Genomic DNA, 16,115 nt, shown 5'->3' with positions numbered 1-16,115 from the left:
TAAGTTAGACACAAGTTCATACCATGTCAACTTTCAACCAGTACTATGTGTTTCATGCTAGAAGGGGGACTTCGACATCTTAAAAATAATATAAGGAGGCAAGATATGGGGAAAGGAGCTCCTAGCCAAAGGATCCATGGGAAGAATCAAAGCAAACCACACAGTGCCCTGCATGTACTACTGGTTGTATTTCCATTCTGAATGGCTAAGATGTGCCCAGGTCTGGGGAGAAAGTCTGGTCCTTTTTCCTGAGTGGTCCTCTGACCTCCTCCAATACCAGCTACTCAAGGAATTGTCCTTAGGTTTCGAAGAGGATGTTCCATGGCTCTTTTATGACTAAGCCAGAAACACTGACATCTTATGTTCCTAAGGTAACCAACCTTTAATGAGTTCAAAATGTGTTCAACCAATGTTGATACCACACAAGGGAAAGGGGGAGCAAGACCATCTTCAGTGTCAGAATCAAGAGACAGTGGGCTCTTATGCCAGTCTCTCCTGGTAATGATTTTTGGCCCCCAATCAGGGTCACTTCAGGATTGCTTAGAACAAGGATGTCTTAGGGCAAAAGAGCTCTGAGGCATTTTTAAACTCTGAGCTAGAAGACAAAAAGCACTGGTTTTGCATCATTCCTCACTGTGAGTAATGTGGGCCAGGATAATATGACTCAGAAACCAAAATGGACACACTAATTGGCTGAACTCTGAACTCAATCCAAGTATTGATTTTTGTTTTTTATTGCACTGCAAACAAAATCAAAGTTATTGTTTTTAAAATCCTACTGGGCCAATTCAAATTAGAACTAGTCTTTGGAAAAGGTTGAACCAGAAGAAAAAAAGAATCAGAAAAGCGAAGTCATTTCTGTAAAAGTATTTCATTCACTTCAAGTGTCTGCATACACAGATATGCACTGTATATGTATTTCTTTCAGTTGTAGCTCTTTGAACTGAATCTCACTTAACCTATTAGCGAGATTAACCAACATGTCCCATGCTCTCTACAGAGTCTATTGAAGTGTCTACCAGTCTCTGAAGTCTGGTGGCTAGTGCAGGACTAGATGGGAAGTCCTCTGACTTCTAGTGGATCATGCATTTTGCAAGAGTGCCTTGTATTTGTCCCAAATATGTTTATATCTATTGCTCTTACTATTCTAATTATATAATTTAGTTAGATAGAAAAGAAGCTGATGAACTATAATTGCAAAAAGAAGGACTTCTTGCTTCTATGAGCACTAAATTGAACGCTTTGGAAAGACCTGATAAAGGTGTGTTGCATTTAAAGGAAAAAGAATAAATGACAACTCTGTACATTTGAATGGTTTATATGAAAAATAAAATTAAGCTATATATGTTTTACTGTAATGATTCTCTGCTTTCAGTTTAAATATAAATGACCAGTTGCCTTTCCCTAGTGTATCAAAAGATGTGAGTACACACATCTTTTCTTCCTTCTGAAACACTGATTTGTCTATGATGATCATAGTCTTTTTTGCTGGTCAAAGATCTATAAGGCACTGCCATCAACTCCCACAAATCCCAATACCTAGCCCTCTGCACAGTGACTAATAGGAGAAGGAAAGGCCAGGGAGAGGCTTCAGGTGGCTCCACTCACAGACCATGTCATTTACAAATAAGTGGAGGAGCCATACCTACCTCACAGGATCTTGGTGCAGATTAGATGAAATAAAGTACCAGAAGCCCTTAGTACAAAGATGGACCCACGCCAAAAGCTCCCTACACTCCGGCTGTTTGGTTGTCTAACCAAGTCACCCCATCTGTGCCGGGGTAACCAACCCTGAAATGGAATCACGAAGCAGTCTCTTGCACGATGAGGCAAATCCAAGGTGTGGATGCCAAATGGATTCATGCCTCCCACCCTTCCCCACCTGGACTAACACAACAGACCCCCCCCCCACCTCCGGGTCACATCCTCCTCCAGGCTATTTCCCACCCTACAGCTGGCACTACCATCCCTAACTGCCGCTCTCTCCCACACAGTCCCCAGGCAAAGGGTTTGCCACTCAGACCGCAAGCCTTTATCAGGGCTGCTTCCCCTCCACTGGGATGTCCAATTAGCATCTCATACTAAATGCATCCAAAGAAAAATCTTCAATTCCCACACAAAACCAGTTCCTTTCTTGGTCTTCCCTCAGTAACCACCCCCAGTCAGACAGCTGGTTAGGCCATAGTCATCTTTGATTCCTTCTATCCCTCAATCCTCGAAGACCATGTATCAGAAGTCTTGCTAGCTCTCTTCCTCCAAACGTCTTGGATTTTCCATGATTCACCACCTCCATAGCTACCAATCCATGTCAAGCCTCTGTCCTCTCCAGCCTGGACCCCTACAATATAGTTTCATAACTAGTTTACTCCTTCTCCAGTTGCTTCACCTCTGAGTCCTTCTCACACACACACCCTTCCCTACTTCCACTGACTATGCTGGGCTTTTTTCTGTTCCTCAAATTTTTCACCCTTATTCCAGCCTCAAGATTTCTGCACTATAGTTCTGTCTGCCTAGAACCTTCTTCCAGACTGCCCCATGAGCCGATGTCATCACACATGCCCCCCACCCAGAGGCTTATATTGGCCAACCTACCAAGCCCCATCCCCACCACCCTCAGAAGATACCCGAAGTCTCCCTTTAACATTATCCTATATCATCTTCATGGCAGTTGTCACCATCTGAAAGTATCTTATTTCTTTACTTATTCATTGCCTAACCCACCACCTTCACCATTAGAAGATACATTCTAGGAGGTCTAGACTGTTTCTCCATTGTTTACCATGTAACCCCAGCACCTACAACAATGCCTGACACATATAGATGCTCAATAAACGTGGTTGAATAGATCAACACCCATTTCCTTTCTCCCCATCTTTGGCCACACTGAGCCCTTGACTTCTACTTGCTCTTTCAGTTATTTGCCCCTCCCCGCCGTAGTTAGGCATTATCTCTGTCCTCTCCCTTTCACACAGTTCCATCAGAGCACTCACTGTGTTATTCTTCATCATTCCCTTTACCACATCCCCAGCTAAACCAGGAGATCTGAGACCAGGGGCCACATCTTGCCCAGTCCTCTAGCCCAACACACAGAGCAATTCTCTACACCTCAACCGCCTTGTGTGCCCTGATGGCTAAATATGAAATAGTCTTTCCCTCCACCCCCTTCTCCATCATGGTGCCACCATTATAGCATGTATCATTATCTCAAATCATCTCATCTCTATTAACTGATTTATTTGTTCTGCTTATCTATTGTCTGTCTTCCACCTTTATCCCTAGTGACCGGAGCAGTGGTTGACACATAGTAGGTGCTTTAAGTAAAGATTTTTTTTACAAATGCCTCATTCAACCTGTTTGTTAAATGAAGTCCTAGTTAATTGATTAGCCACCATGAGCAATATAAATCTCAGGGTACTTGAAGGTAAGGAGATGCAATGCTATGTTTACTCGTGGTTTCCAAAACAAGACACATAGACGTGATTCATGAAAATTAAATCACATTAGGAAGCACATGTTGAGGGGAGAGAGGGCAATAGAGATTTGGCTAATGAGCAAAATGGGGCTCGAACTGCCTGGGGCATCTATTGTCTGAATTACTACTTGGTTGCTTCTTTTGTTTGGCATGAAGAGCCCAGACAGGAGCAGCAAGTCTCTCTGCAGCTCTAATAATTCTATTCCAATTAGTCCAATTAGAGACTGGTCCAGAGATAATTGCCCAGATGTTTGATTTCATCAGAGGTCCCATTGCATATGCAGCCTAAGAAGATTATCATAGATTTTGGCATATGGAGGATGGGGGGAAGGGATGACACTCAGCAAAACAGGTTGCAAATGCAAGTTCCAAGAGTAAAGGAGTCTCAGCAGCTCCTTTCCAGGAGGAAGACCTCAGGTCATCTGCCTTCTGCAGGCCCTTGACCTGATCCAGCTGGGGAGCAGGAGCATGAGATTTGCTGGTGACATCAGCTTGGCATCTTCTGTGTGACATGTAAATAATACCAACCATGTTAAGTCACTGTAGGTTCACAGGATGGCTGAGGACATGGGCAACGTGACAGCCACAAGGGCAGCAAAAGTAGAGACTGGGACAGAGCCTGCTTATGGGGCCAGTGGAACAGAGGCCAGCTCAGGGCTGCCAGCAACCAGCCCCAAAATAATGTGTCATCAAGATGGCACAGAGACTTGGCCAGAATGGTCCACCTCAGTGGAAGGAAAGGTCTGGCTAATTCTAAACAGGTCATCAAATACAGAAATGCACCCAAGAACTAGCTGCACTTCACCTTGGGATAGGGTGTCTGTGAGGAAGAAAATCTATTGATTTCTACTTTGTTCTTACTGTGAATAAGATAGGCCAGTTAATCATGTCTGAAGCCCATAAGAGATGAGAAGAGTGTCTAGCACAGCGGTTCCCACCCTTGGCGGCACAGTGGAATCTGGCAAGCTTACAGAATGCCGATGCCTGGACTCCACCCCCGAAAATTTGGATTTTATTGGACTTGGACCAGGGTGCAGCCTGGGAATTGGGCATTTAAAAATTTCCCCAGGGACTTTAATGTGCGGCCAGGTGAGCATCACTGCTAAACGCAGGTGGAGGAAGCTCTGAAACCCATGGACACTCCCAGAAACTCCCAACACTTTCTGGACTCATTTTAAGCAAAGAGGAAAGAAAAGGACCACTCACTGACTCTTGTCACAAAAGGCTCCTTCTGGGACATAGGGAATACTGTTATAGGTTTTATTGAACTTATAATTTTCTATAAAATCCTAATTCCTGAGACTAGCACTCTGGAGCCTCTATCTACTGCTCATATAGTCCTTCAACAAATACTTATTGAGCACCTGCTGTGGCCTCAATGTTCTTGTTCTCATGAGGCTTTCATTCTGTTAAGGGAGTCTGAGAATAAACAATGAAATATCACAAATAGAATAATTTCACTAAACAAAAAGTGTAATAAAAAAAATAAAATAAGGTAAAGTGACCTAGGAAGACAGGTAAGGAAATGCAAGGTACTTTAGGTAGTCCGAGAAGGTATGCTCAATGAAATAATATCTGAACTGAGTCCTGAACGTCGAGGACCCAGCACACGAATATTTGAGGGAAAAGCATTCCAGCAGAGGGAACAGCAAGTGCAAAGGCCCCAACCTCAGTCTCCCTGTAGCTCCACTTCAGCTCCTCTGCTCACCTGCTGGTTGTCACCACCTCCCCTGCCTCTGCACTTGGGATTTGTGCCATCAGAAGTACATCTTCCCACCCAAATCTCTTACTTCTTCATGAAGCCCCTCCTCTAAGAAGGTTCCCATGCCCATCCCCTCCTCGTTCTGGCCACTCTTCACCTCACGTCAAATGCTTGTGAATGCCCTTGGTAAACCGCAGTAGGTATAAAAGCACAAGACATGATTGTTGCTACTCATACCTCCTTAGCATCAGGCCTGAATCTGCACTGAATCATCACGCCCTTGATTTTACTGTCTTATTGTTTCACCTGGGTACATCTGGTCTCCTCCTATGAGATCGCTGGTTCTTTGGATCATAGATCGGTTTCCTGCAACTGTTCCTAGTTGCTCCTAGAACAGAGCTAGGCATTCATTCACAGCCTCTGATTAGAGCTGTTTATACAAGAAGCCGACTAGGTTGTCAATTAAGAGTTTGTGTGAATGAAAGAATTAATCAGTAAGCCTTGCCTCAAAACCACACAGCCTTCATTCGATTTTGTGCTAGTATTATCTCCAATTTATAGATGAGGAAACCAAGGCCCAGTGAGATCAGGCTGCTTGCCCCAGGTCATACAGCTGGTAAGTGGCAGGGCTGGGACTTAAACCCAGGCCTATCTGGTATTAGATGCTATACCACACACTGCATAACATGTCATGAAGCGTGAATGTCAGTAGTCCCATTCTCAATTTTTGTGGGGTTTTTTAAAAGATTTTATTTATTTATTCATGAGAGACACACAGAGAGAGGTAGAGACATAGGCAGAGGGAGAAGGGGGCTCCCTGCAGGGAGCCCAAGCAGGACTTGTTCCCAGGACCCCAGGATCACACCCTGAGCCAAAGGCAGACGTTCAACCACTGAGCACCCGGGTATCCCCCATTCTCAATTTTTGAATAAAGAAACTAAAACTCACAAAAGAGTTAACAGATATGGCCTGGTTCATAGACTGAGCTGGTGCCAGAGCCAGGGCAGGTATTCATGGCTTTGGATGCCAAGGCCTCTGGGCTCTCTGCTTTGCCATGTCCCTTGCAAAAGGTCAAAATTCTGGTCAGGATTCAGCCAAAGTATCAGATCATCACTGTGCCCTCTACTGAATTTAGTGCTGCAAGGGAGCTCCTGACAATAGGTGAAAATGTCTAATGAAATGACAAATGGGCGCAGGCTGGAGCGTATTCATTCACTTTAAATAATATTTCTTTCTTTTCTTTCTTTCTTTCTTTCTTTCTTTCTCTCTCTCTCTCTCTCCCTTCCTTCTTCTCTTTTTCTTTCTTTTCTTCTCTTTTCTTTTCCCTTCTTTTCTTTCTCTTTCAACTGTTTGAATGGCAGAGATGGGGGAAGAGCAGGAGAACGAAGTTAACCCTTATCAAGCACCCTGAGCAGGTCACATAACCTTATCTGTAGTATAAAATAAAAGGTTGGCAGCTCAAGCAAGTGAAAAGTACAGGATACATACTTAAATCTGAATTTCAGATAACAAGACAATATTTTAGTGTAAGTATGTCTTGTGACTATTTGGGACATACTTACACTGAAAACCCTGGCTTAATGAAACCTGCCTCACAGGCTTATCCTGAGGATTAACAACACACCAAATGAAAAGTGCTCATAGGTACCTAGCTAGCAAATTGGCAGCCCTTGGTCCAAGTGGCAATCCTAGGTGTGCTCAAAGACTGTCTTTCTCCCTTTATCTTACAGTTGAAAATAAATAAATAAATCTGTACCTTTACACAGATTAGAAAAATGGCCATTGTGGAATACTGACTCACAGTTTCCTAAGGAGAAACCATGCCCCACTCTCAGCATGTGAGGCTCTTTGCTCAGGCTGGAATCTGGTGGCTAAACCAGTGAAGCCCCAGTGCACCTGGGTGGCTCAGTAGTTGAGCATCTGCATTTGGCTCAGGTCATGATTCCAGGGTCCTGGGATCGAGTCCCACATCAGTCTCCCTGCAAGGAGCCTCCTTCTCCCTCTGCCTATGTCTCTGCCTCTCTCTCTCTGTGTCTCTCATGAATAAATAAATAAAATTTTTAAAGACAACAACAACAATGAAGCCCAGAAAAGTTCTTCATGAGACATAATAATAGAAGAGATAACAGGATAGTGGTTTTGCAAACAAGAATAAATCTGCTGAGCAAGAGGGGAACACGAGATGAGGAGATAGTGCGGGTGAAGGCGGAGGGGAGGGAGATAGGACCTTGGGAGACCACATGAAGAAAGTTTCCGGGAAAATGTCAAGTAGGAAAGGTCTATTCCTCCTAAATCAGAACATCTGAGCACCTTGCCTGATGCACTGACAGGAAGGAAACTTGTTTCAAAGGTTCTCAGACAACCTCAGGCACAGTGGGGAAGTGAAGAAGTTCCCTCTGCCTCTTCAGTGGTTAACATCAAGTCTGTCGAGCAAACCCCCAATGTCTCAGAAACACTGTTCCAAGAAAAGCACCAGCATAATACACCACTGCCATCCCAGGTTGGCATTGCTCTGTTCACACATCCAAGGTGCCCCCTTCTCAGACCTCAACCAGTTTATCTGACAAATTAATCACAGGGCAGGAACATTTTTTCTACAGATAATACACATTTTGATAATACCTTCTGGAATGACCTTCTTCTCTCCTCTCCAGCATCTTACTCCTTATTGCTGTCTAACTGGTTATCTGAGTGAGAGGGGGGGGTGCTTCTCAAGTAGAAGAGAGGGCTAGTGTATGTCCTGGTAAAAATGAGATCTCGGTGCATCTCTCCAAATGCCTTCCAGGAGCAAGGAATACAGTAGGTATGCAACAGGTGTTCAATAATTTTGTATTGGGATGAAAGAATCCATTCACCTGCCCTAGTGGCTCTCCTGATTTCAGAAAAGGTCATCCCCAGTGCTGTTCTTATGCAAGCATTTCTGGGGGAATATTCTGAGTAATTGCAAATCTCAGTCACATCATTAGTTACCACCCCGCACAGCCATCGAATAATGATCTACTTTGGGAGTCATAAGGAGAGAAAGTTCTCCTTCAGGCACTTGTGTGGAAGAAAATTCTGGAGATGACAATAGGAACAATGTGCACATCTCCCAGGTGGAATGGCAGGTTTCTGATCGCTATTATTACTACCAATATTGTGCAATGCTTTTGGGCAACTGACAAAGCACTAGGTGTTAGGAAGAGTTTAAATAGCAGGCTTCCCAACCTCCAACTCATGTCTAAGACTCCATAGCCTGTGTTGGCCTGCCCATTGGAATGGAAAACACAAGGTACTCTCTACTTCCTTACTCAAAGCCTTGGGGACATGGCAAGCTCTCCTGGGAATGGGGGTTGCCAAATCAATCATGTTTGTCTTTGCCCACTCTTTTTTCTACCTTTTGATTATTCAGGTGTAGAAGAAAGTAAAGAGGTGACAGGGAAGCCTCTACCTCAGGGGCTCCTGAATTTCTGGTAGGTTCTCAAGAACAATGTGTGAAGCTAATACAAAATATTGTCTCTCAAAAAAAAATATTGTCTCTCTTAGAGCCTCTCGTGCTCATCAAAAGTGATTTACAAAGAGTGGTGAATATATACCACATCTCAAAAAACAAAGACTGCTTACAACCCAGTATCGGAATAAATCTGATATCAGAAGCAGGTACAGTTGGCTTGAGAGAAATAATGATTTACTTATTCATGCTTTACATTGTAGATGAGAAAAGATCCAATTCTCTGGAAGTCAGTTAAGAGAGTTCATTTTTCCCGCACTCCTGCTCCATCACTGGGAGACACAGAGAATGGATCAATCTTAAAACTCTACTGTCTGGGTGATATTTTTTTGTGACAGCCACAGTATAGTTTTATACTGTGCATACACCACAAAATCTTTCCATATCCTTATAGAGATGGCAATTCTCAAGCAAGCAACCGGGTAAGAGGTGGAAAATGGTGGGGAGTGTCCCTGCTAGGAGCCCCTTTGGATCCTGAAGGTGAAATGGAGTCAGAATAAATAAAGTTTTGAAAGCTGTGGGGATAACAGGAAGAGCCTACTGGAGACATTTGTTGTACAGTTGGGGGTACAGTTGGGGGTTACAGTTTCTCATGTATTAGAGATAGAAAATCACACCTCAATCCAGCAGTGCCAAACTACATGGATGCCACTAGACCCCTGGGAATTAAATGAGGGAATGGGAAGAACAATCAGCCATCCCCCTGTTAGCGTAAGAAGGATATTTAAGGGGCATCTGGGTAACTTAATTGGTTGAACACCTGACTTTGATTTTGACTCCGATTACTCAGGTCATGGGATCAAGCCCCACTCAGGCCCCAGGCACAGTGGAGAGTCTGCTTGAGATTCTCTCTTTCCCTCTACCTCTACCCCTCTCCCCCCAAAATTAGTAAATAAACCTTTTTTTAAAAAAAGAGGAAGAAGAAGAAGAAGAAGAAGAAGAAGGAGGAGGAGGAGGAGGAGGAGGAGGAGGAGGAGGAGGAGGGGCACCTAGGTGGCTCAGTTGCTTAAGCATCTGCCTTTGGCTCAAGTCATGATCCTAAGACCCTGGGATAGAGCCCTGCATCAGGGTGGCCTGCTCCTCCCTCTCCTTCTGCTGCTCCTCCTGCTTGTGCTCACTCTTTTTCTCTCTCAAGTAAATAATCTTTTTTAAAAAGGAAGGATATTCAAGTAGCATCCAAAGTGATAGGTAGTTGTTTCAAGGGCAAGCTACATAGTCTGTTGGCAAGCTGCTGAGTCTGGATAAGTCTTCTTATTCAAAGATGAATAAGTAGGTGAAACTATTTACTTCTGAATGTCCAGTAATTTCAAATATTTGTACTTTTTCACAGTACATGAAAGTGATATTTAACACTTTTTGAAGTAAAACTTAATCTTTGGGGATATGCAGTATAAATAGGACTTACAGGTAATAGTTGCTTTCATTTCCAGGTCTGCTGAATATATGATTAAGTAAAACAAAGCACAATAGCCATCCTTTCCCTTCTATTACAACACTGATCATGTGCCTTGATAAAATGACTGGGTAGATAAGATGTGGATTTACCTATAAAACATGACCATTGGTTTGTATACTTTGGCCTTTTCTCAATCCATGACATTTTTCAATTTTTCTTCAAGGGGAATTCTTCAGTTTTCCTTTCTAGTCATCTATGTCTATGTTAGTAATGTTAATTTCTTTTATTGCAGAAGACTTGATCTTTATTGCTCAGTGTCCTTATTCTTCTTTCATTACCATATACTGTATTAGTTTCAGATGTAGAATTTGGTGATTCATCAGTTGCATACAACACCCAGTGCTCATTGCATCAAGTGTTCTCCTTATTGCCCATCATCCAGTGACCCCATCCTCCCACCCACCTCCTCTCCAGTGCCCCTCCCTTTGTTTCCTATACTTAAGAGTCTCTCTCTCTCTCTTCTTTTTAAAGATTTTATTTATTCATGAGAGAGAGAGAGAGAGAGAGAAGCAGAGACACAGGCAGAGGGAGGAGCAGGCTCCACGCAGGCAGTCTGACGTGGGACTCCATCCCGGGTCTCCAGGATCACGCCCTGGGCTGAAGGCGGCGCTAAACCACTGAGCCACGGGGGTTGCCCAACTTAAGAGTCTCTTGTGGTTTGTTTCTCTCTCTGTTTTCATTTATTGTATTTTTCTTCCCTTCCCTTATGTTCATCTGTTTTCTTTCTTAAAGTCCTCATATGAGTGAAATCATATGGTATTTGTCTTTCTCTGGCTACTTATTTCACTTTGCACAATACTCTCTAGCTCCATCCACATCATTGCAAATGGGAAGATTTCATTCTATTTGATGGCAGGGTAATAGTTCATTGTATATATATACCACATGTTCTTTATACACTCATCTGTCAATGGACATCTGGGCTCTTTCCATATTTTGGCAATTGTGTGTGGTTTTTATTGCAATATAAGATAAAAGAATTATGTATTTTTAACTAAAAAGATGAATAAAGAAGAGATAAGCTATGCAAAAATATTGAATAACAAGGAAAAAACATCATTCTGAAGACTCAAGAGTATGTCCAGAAGAAATTATTTCAAAAACCTTAACATCAATAGAAAGAAAAATGAAATTCCTTCTGTAAAATAGGCAGAAATCTATAGAGATCAAACTGAGCCACATAGAAAGCTAGATGAACTACAGGAGTATTTCAGAGCAATAAAAATGCAATAACATATTTCAACTCTGCATTAGAAGGAATAAAGAGAAAAACTAACCCTATGAAAAATATACCAGTAGAGCAAAGGGTATATTTGGGATGGTGTAGGGGAATGTAGAATGAATGTAGGGGAAAAGAACAAGCAAGTAAATATTCAAAGAGTGATACAAATTTACAGGAGGAAGCCAAGTTAAAAAAATATATATAGGGCAGCCCAGGTGGCTCAGCAGTTTAGCACTGCCTTCGGCCCAGGGAAACACAGGATCGAGTCCCGTGTCGGGCTCCCTGCATGGAGCCTGTTTCTCCCTCTGCCTGTGTCTCTGCCTCTCTCTCTCTCTCTGTCTCTCATGAATGGATAAATAAAATCTTTATATATGTGTGTGTGTGTGTGTGTGTGTGTTGTACATGAAGAAACAAAATTGCAATTAAAGTAATAAAGATATAATTGAAGAAAATTTTGCTCAGCTGAGTGAAGACCAAAGTATATAAGTCAGTGGCCATAGTTTCATAGGCAAGTCAACAGCTGTTATATGTCTTAAAAAGAACATAAAAAAAAATAAAAATAAAAAAATAAAAAGAACATACACCCTGGACACATTCTGGTATTTTTTAAAATAGAAGGATAAAGAAAAAAAGAAGTTTAAGAAACAAAAAAAGGATATAAATTGGTCAATTGTGTGGTTTCTTCTCTGTAGTTCTATAGTCTTCCCAGAATAAAATGGGTGATTTTCAGAAAATTCTAAAGAAAAGAATGTTTGATCCTAAGCCATGATATACCTAGCCAAGTTGTTTGCAAATGATAGGAAATTAAAAGAAAATCTTTGATAAGGAAGGATTTGGAAAAATGCACCTCTCTCATATTGTCTCTAAAAAAATATTGCAAGTCAATGAACTCTGTTGGTCAAAAAATGAGTTAGAGTTAAGCATTTAAAAATGGAGAAACTATGGCATAAAAAAACTAGCACTGAAAATGTAAATCAGCCAAGCACAGAGCTTAGTCTATAAATTGGATTCAAAAGCAAACAACAAAGCCATTTGTAAAAGATAAGATATAGAATATAAAATAATTTGATGATAATAATCAGGGCTTTAAATTCCAGGTCATCTTTACAAAAGCCAGGAAGAAAGAAGTAAACAGATTTAAGATTCTTTTTTCTTACCTAGCAGGGAGTCAAAAAGTATTATTTTTATTTATGATCATTAGAAAAACATAGGTTAAAAAAATGTTTTGGGAAAAACTTAAAAGAAAGCCACTAGTAAAAAATATAAGCAGTTTGAAAAAAAGGCAAAAGTAATCAAAGAGTTTCCAGTGTCAGTCTTGTCAACCAATTCCATTATACTTCTCTGTTTTTCCTAATAAGCAGATGGGGAGTAAGACTTGTCTTGCCCCCAAGGAGCTATAGGACAGGAAAGAGATGGAAACACATTCTGCCTGATGTGAGAGCTTTTCAAAGATGTATGTTTAATTTCTCCATTTATGGGGACCCGGAATTCATGGTGGGTGGGGTGTGAAGTGGGAAGGAGGAAGATTGGGGAAGGTTTCCCTTCAGAACACTTGGAACACTTAAATGACTTATTTGTCTGCCTTCTCTATAGACTCTAAGCACCACAAAGTCAGAACTTTTCTGTCTCCCTAGTGTCTTACTGGATAGACTGATGGATGGATGGATAGATGGATGGATGGATGGATGGATGGATGGATGGACATATGGCAGACAGATTAATAAACCCTTAGTTAATTAGACCCATACTTTCCTCAATTTGCATTTCCGCTAGGGATCCTAATTAATCCTACCTCTAAGGCAGTAAAGTTCACCCTCCCTCTGTAGGTCATCTGCCTTCTATACCACAGCAGCAAATTGAAACCACGGCTGAAGGGCCTGGAGGAAGTGTTGTTCCTGCCTAAATGCCTGTCTCACCATCGGGGAGTGCCTGCCCTGGGGAGCTGAGAGGCCAAGGCAGTGTATTATTCTTTGTGACTCACTGTGCTAAAACGGGAGAGCAAGAATGCATCCTTGATCACATTATTTCTTTTTTCCCAATTTGACTTAGAGCCTAGAAAGCTGAGCTATGGCATAAATGATGTGTGAGGTCAGACTTTAGTTTGTGGAGAGAAGGCAAGGCAGACAGCTGAGTTATATACCAATAATCCACCAACAGTCCTAACGTTGTCTCTGTTAGCCCTTTCCCCCCCTTGCTCTCTCAGGGAGGAAGAAAGATATTTTCTGGTGGTGGTGGGGGGGCAGAACAGGGTGGAGGAAGAGTTGGGATGCAGTCATTTGCACTACTGACCTAGTAAAAGTAGTGTTGGACTTTTAGCTTCTCAGTGGACAGTTGTCATGGCAACCTTGGAATCAAGGAGCCCACCCTCTTTTGGCCATTGTCTGGAGTACAAAGTCCCTGTTCAGCTTTCTACAAGCTGGTTAAAAAAGCACATCCAGCCAGACAGATACAGACACCGATAGACAGGCACTCAAATATGTAGAAAACTTTTTAATCATATAGCAGGAGTCAAGTTCCTTCCTACAGCTCTTAATGACCCAGTTTACTGAAACCTCATTTTTATCTTCACCTGTGGGAACAGGAAATACTCTGATGGCAGCAGAGACAGCCTCCCAGTCACCAACAAACTGTCACAAAGCCTTGTTAGTGCACGTTTCTGCATTCTTGAAACCCAGTTCCTGGGCACCATCACAAGCCATGGTTTGCTGGTGAAAGCAATGCCTGGCCCTGAAGGATGTGAGGACAATGAGGCATAATGGAACACAATTTGTGGTTTCCTACCCTATAGTTGTCAGATCTGCTGCTGACCCAAAACAGCCAGCCTTTCCACAAGAATCCGAGCTCAGGGCAACCATACAGGAAAAGGTTTCCTGAGGCAAAGTGCCCTGTAACGTCAATGCAAAACTCTGTGAGGAAACTGATGGCTTTATGAATTTACTTAACGCTACAAAATATAAAGAACACCAGCTGGCAGCTTGACTGGCATTGAGGCCAGAGCGTCTGGCTTCGGGCCAGAGATGTTCAGAAGCTCAGAGGAGGTCCCTTTGCTAAGGCCCAGCCTCTAACAGTTCCTTTTCTGGCCACTTAGGACACAAACCACAGGGCAATCTGGAAGAGGGCTCAGATGTCACCTGGCCTACATCATCACAGCCAGGTGAGAAAGTAAGTGCAGAGAGGTTAAGTGACTTGTCTAAAGATACACAGCCAGTCTCTGCCAGAACCTGGACTGGAACAAATCCAGGACTTCGGAAGGCCAAGTAGATAATGAGGAACATAGCAAACTCTTCAAGGAATAGGAAAGAGAGTAAATAAGAGACCAAATCAGACGCTGAAACTGAGCACCAAGACCCACAGGAATCTCATGAGATTATTTTCAGATTAACAATATAATACTTACCGTAATTTACTGGGAACCTACACTGTGCCAGCCACTTTACTGGATGCTTCACATACATTATTTCTTGGTGACAAGGTTAGTTATCCCTATTTAACAGATGGACAAAGTAAGGCTGGAAAAATATAAATTACTTGCCCAAGACTATATGGATACTGAGAAGAAATGTTGATTCTCTTGAGTCTTTCTGCCCTTGAAGCCTGAGTCTTGACTTGTTACGCCACTGACTTTCATCAAAAGGAGGAGCAAGGAGCTGAATGTCCTCATTTATTTTGGGCTCCCATATGTTCAGACCTTAAACTAAGACATCTCCCAGAGAAAGTCAGGACACAAAGTTAAGACAAAAAACTATAGAACTCTTAAAGACAAAGAGATTCATGAATTGAAGGTAGGTTGGTTGGGATTACATGTGGGTGGTAGATAATCTTTTGCGGGTTGGGCTTGGGTTATTTGTGTGTGTTTGCTTTGAGGTAAACACCAAGACTTGATTTGTCTTTTCCTGACATTTACTGTAGAGCCAGAACCTCCTAGCAAGCCAGGCCAAAGGAATGGGCCTGTTTTTTCTAAACCTTAGAAGCCAGAGGATTTATTAAAGTTGGTCAGACATTGATACTGCACACCAGGGTTCCTTTGAACACTTGACAGGGCTGGATTCCAGAAGGTCTAATTAGTTAGAGAGAACGTGGGGGAAGCTCCAAGATGCCTGCCAGTGGATGGCGCCATATTAGTTCACTCCCAGAAATCCCTACCTATTGTCCTCATGGCCAACCCTTGGTTTGCTCCCTAGCTGGAAGAGAAATCACACAGGCATTTCAGAGCAAAAAGGAAATTATTTTTCCCTTGTGTTGACTCTGAGGCCAAGGAGTAAAGCACTAGCATTAGGGTTGGAAACAGAGGAGCCTCGGGCCTTATATGGAATTTGGCTACTCACCTGTCATATCACCAGCATGGCTCAGAAGTGCAGGAATAATCACCAGCCCTGATAGCCACTGAACATGTCCTCTCTCCAGCTCCTTGCTTATACCTCTGCGGGTCTCTGATCCCCTTGCCTCAGGTCTTCTGCTCCTAGGTCTGGCCTTTGGGTCCCAGGCCCCAATAACATGTTACGGTTACACTTGCCTGACTTTCATCTTCCAGACTCTTTGGGGCGTGATCCACCCTGTGATGTACAGCTAGGAAGGAGAGACACTCCTCCTTCCACCAACTGGAAGGTATCTGTGACACCCTAAAAGCCAGGTCAGCCTAGCCAGGGACGATACACATACAAAGATCTGCCCTTCGTCTCCTAGAGCTGGAATAAAAAATGTAAGTGGGAGACAGACAGGGCAGGAGACAGTTCTCTAGGAGGGCAACAGACCAATCTGATTCGTGCTAAAGTC

General features: G+C 42.7%; 1 long non-coding RNA gene across 1 annotated transcript in view; it reads right to left on the bottom strand.

The window, feature by feature from the left end:
- The window catches only part of LOC144283273 (uncharacterized), an 80,337-nt gene extending 66,661 nt beyond the window's left edge, over window positions 1-13,676 (bottom strand). Inside the window, exon 1 of the long non-coding RNA XR_013351719.1 lies at window positions 13,632-13,676. This is a non-coding gene — a long non-coding RNA (uncharacterized LOC144283273). The remainder of the gene's footprint in view (window positions 1-13,631) is intronic.
- Window positions 13,677-16,115: the final 2,439 nt, after the last annotated feature.

Source organism: Canis aureus, chromosome 14, assembly GCF_053574225.1.
Source record: "Canis aureus isolate CA01 chromosome 14, VMU_Caureus_v.1.0, whole genome shotgun sequence".
NCBI lineage: Eukaryota > Metazoa > Chordata > Mammalia > Carnivora > Canidae > Canis > Canis aureus.
Note: the sequence above shows the minus strand (reverse complement) of the source record. Positions and strands in the feature narration are given on the sequence as shown.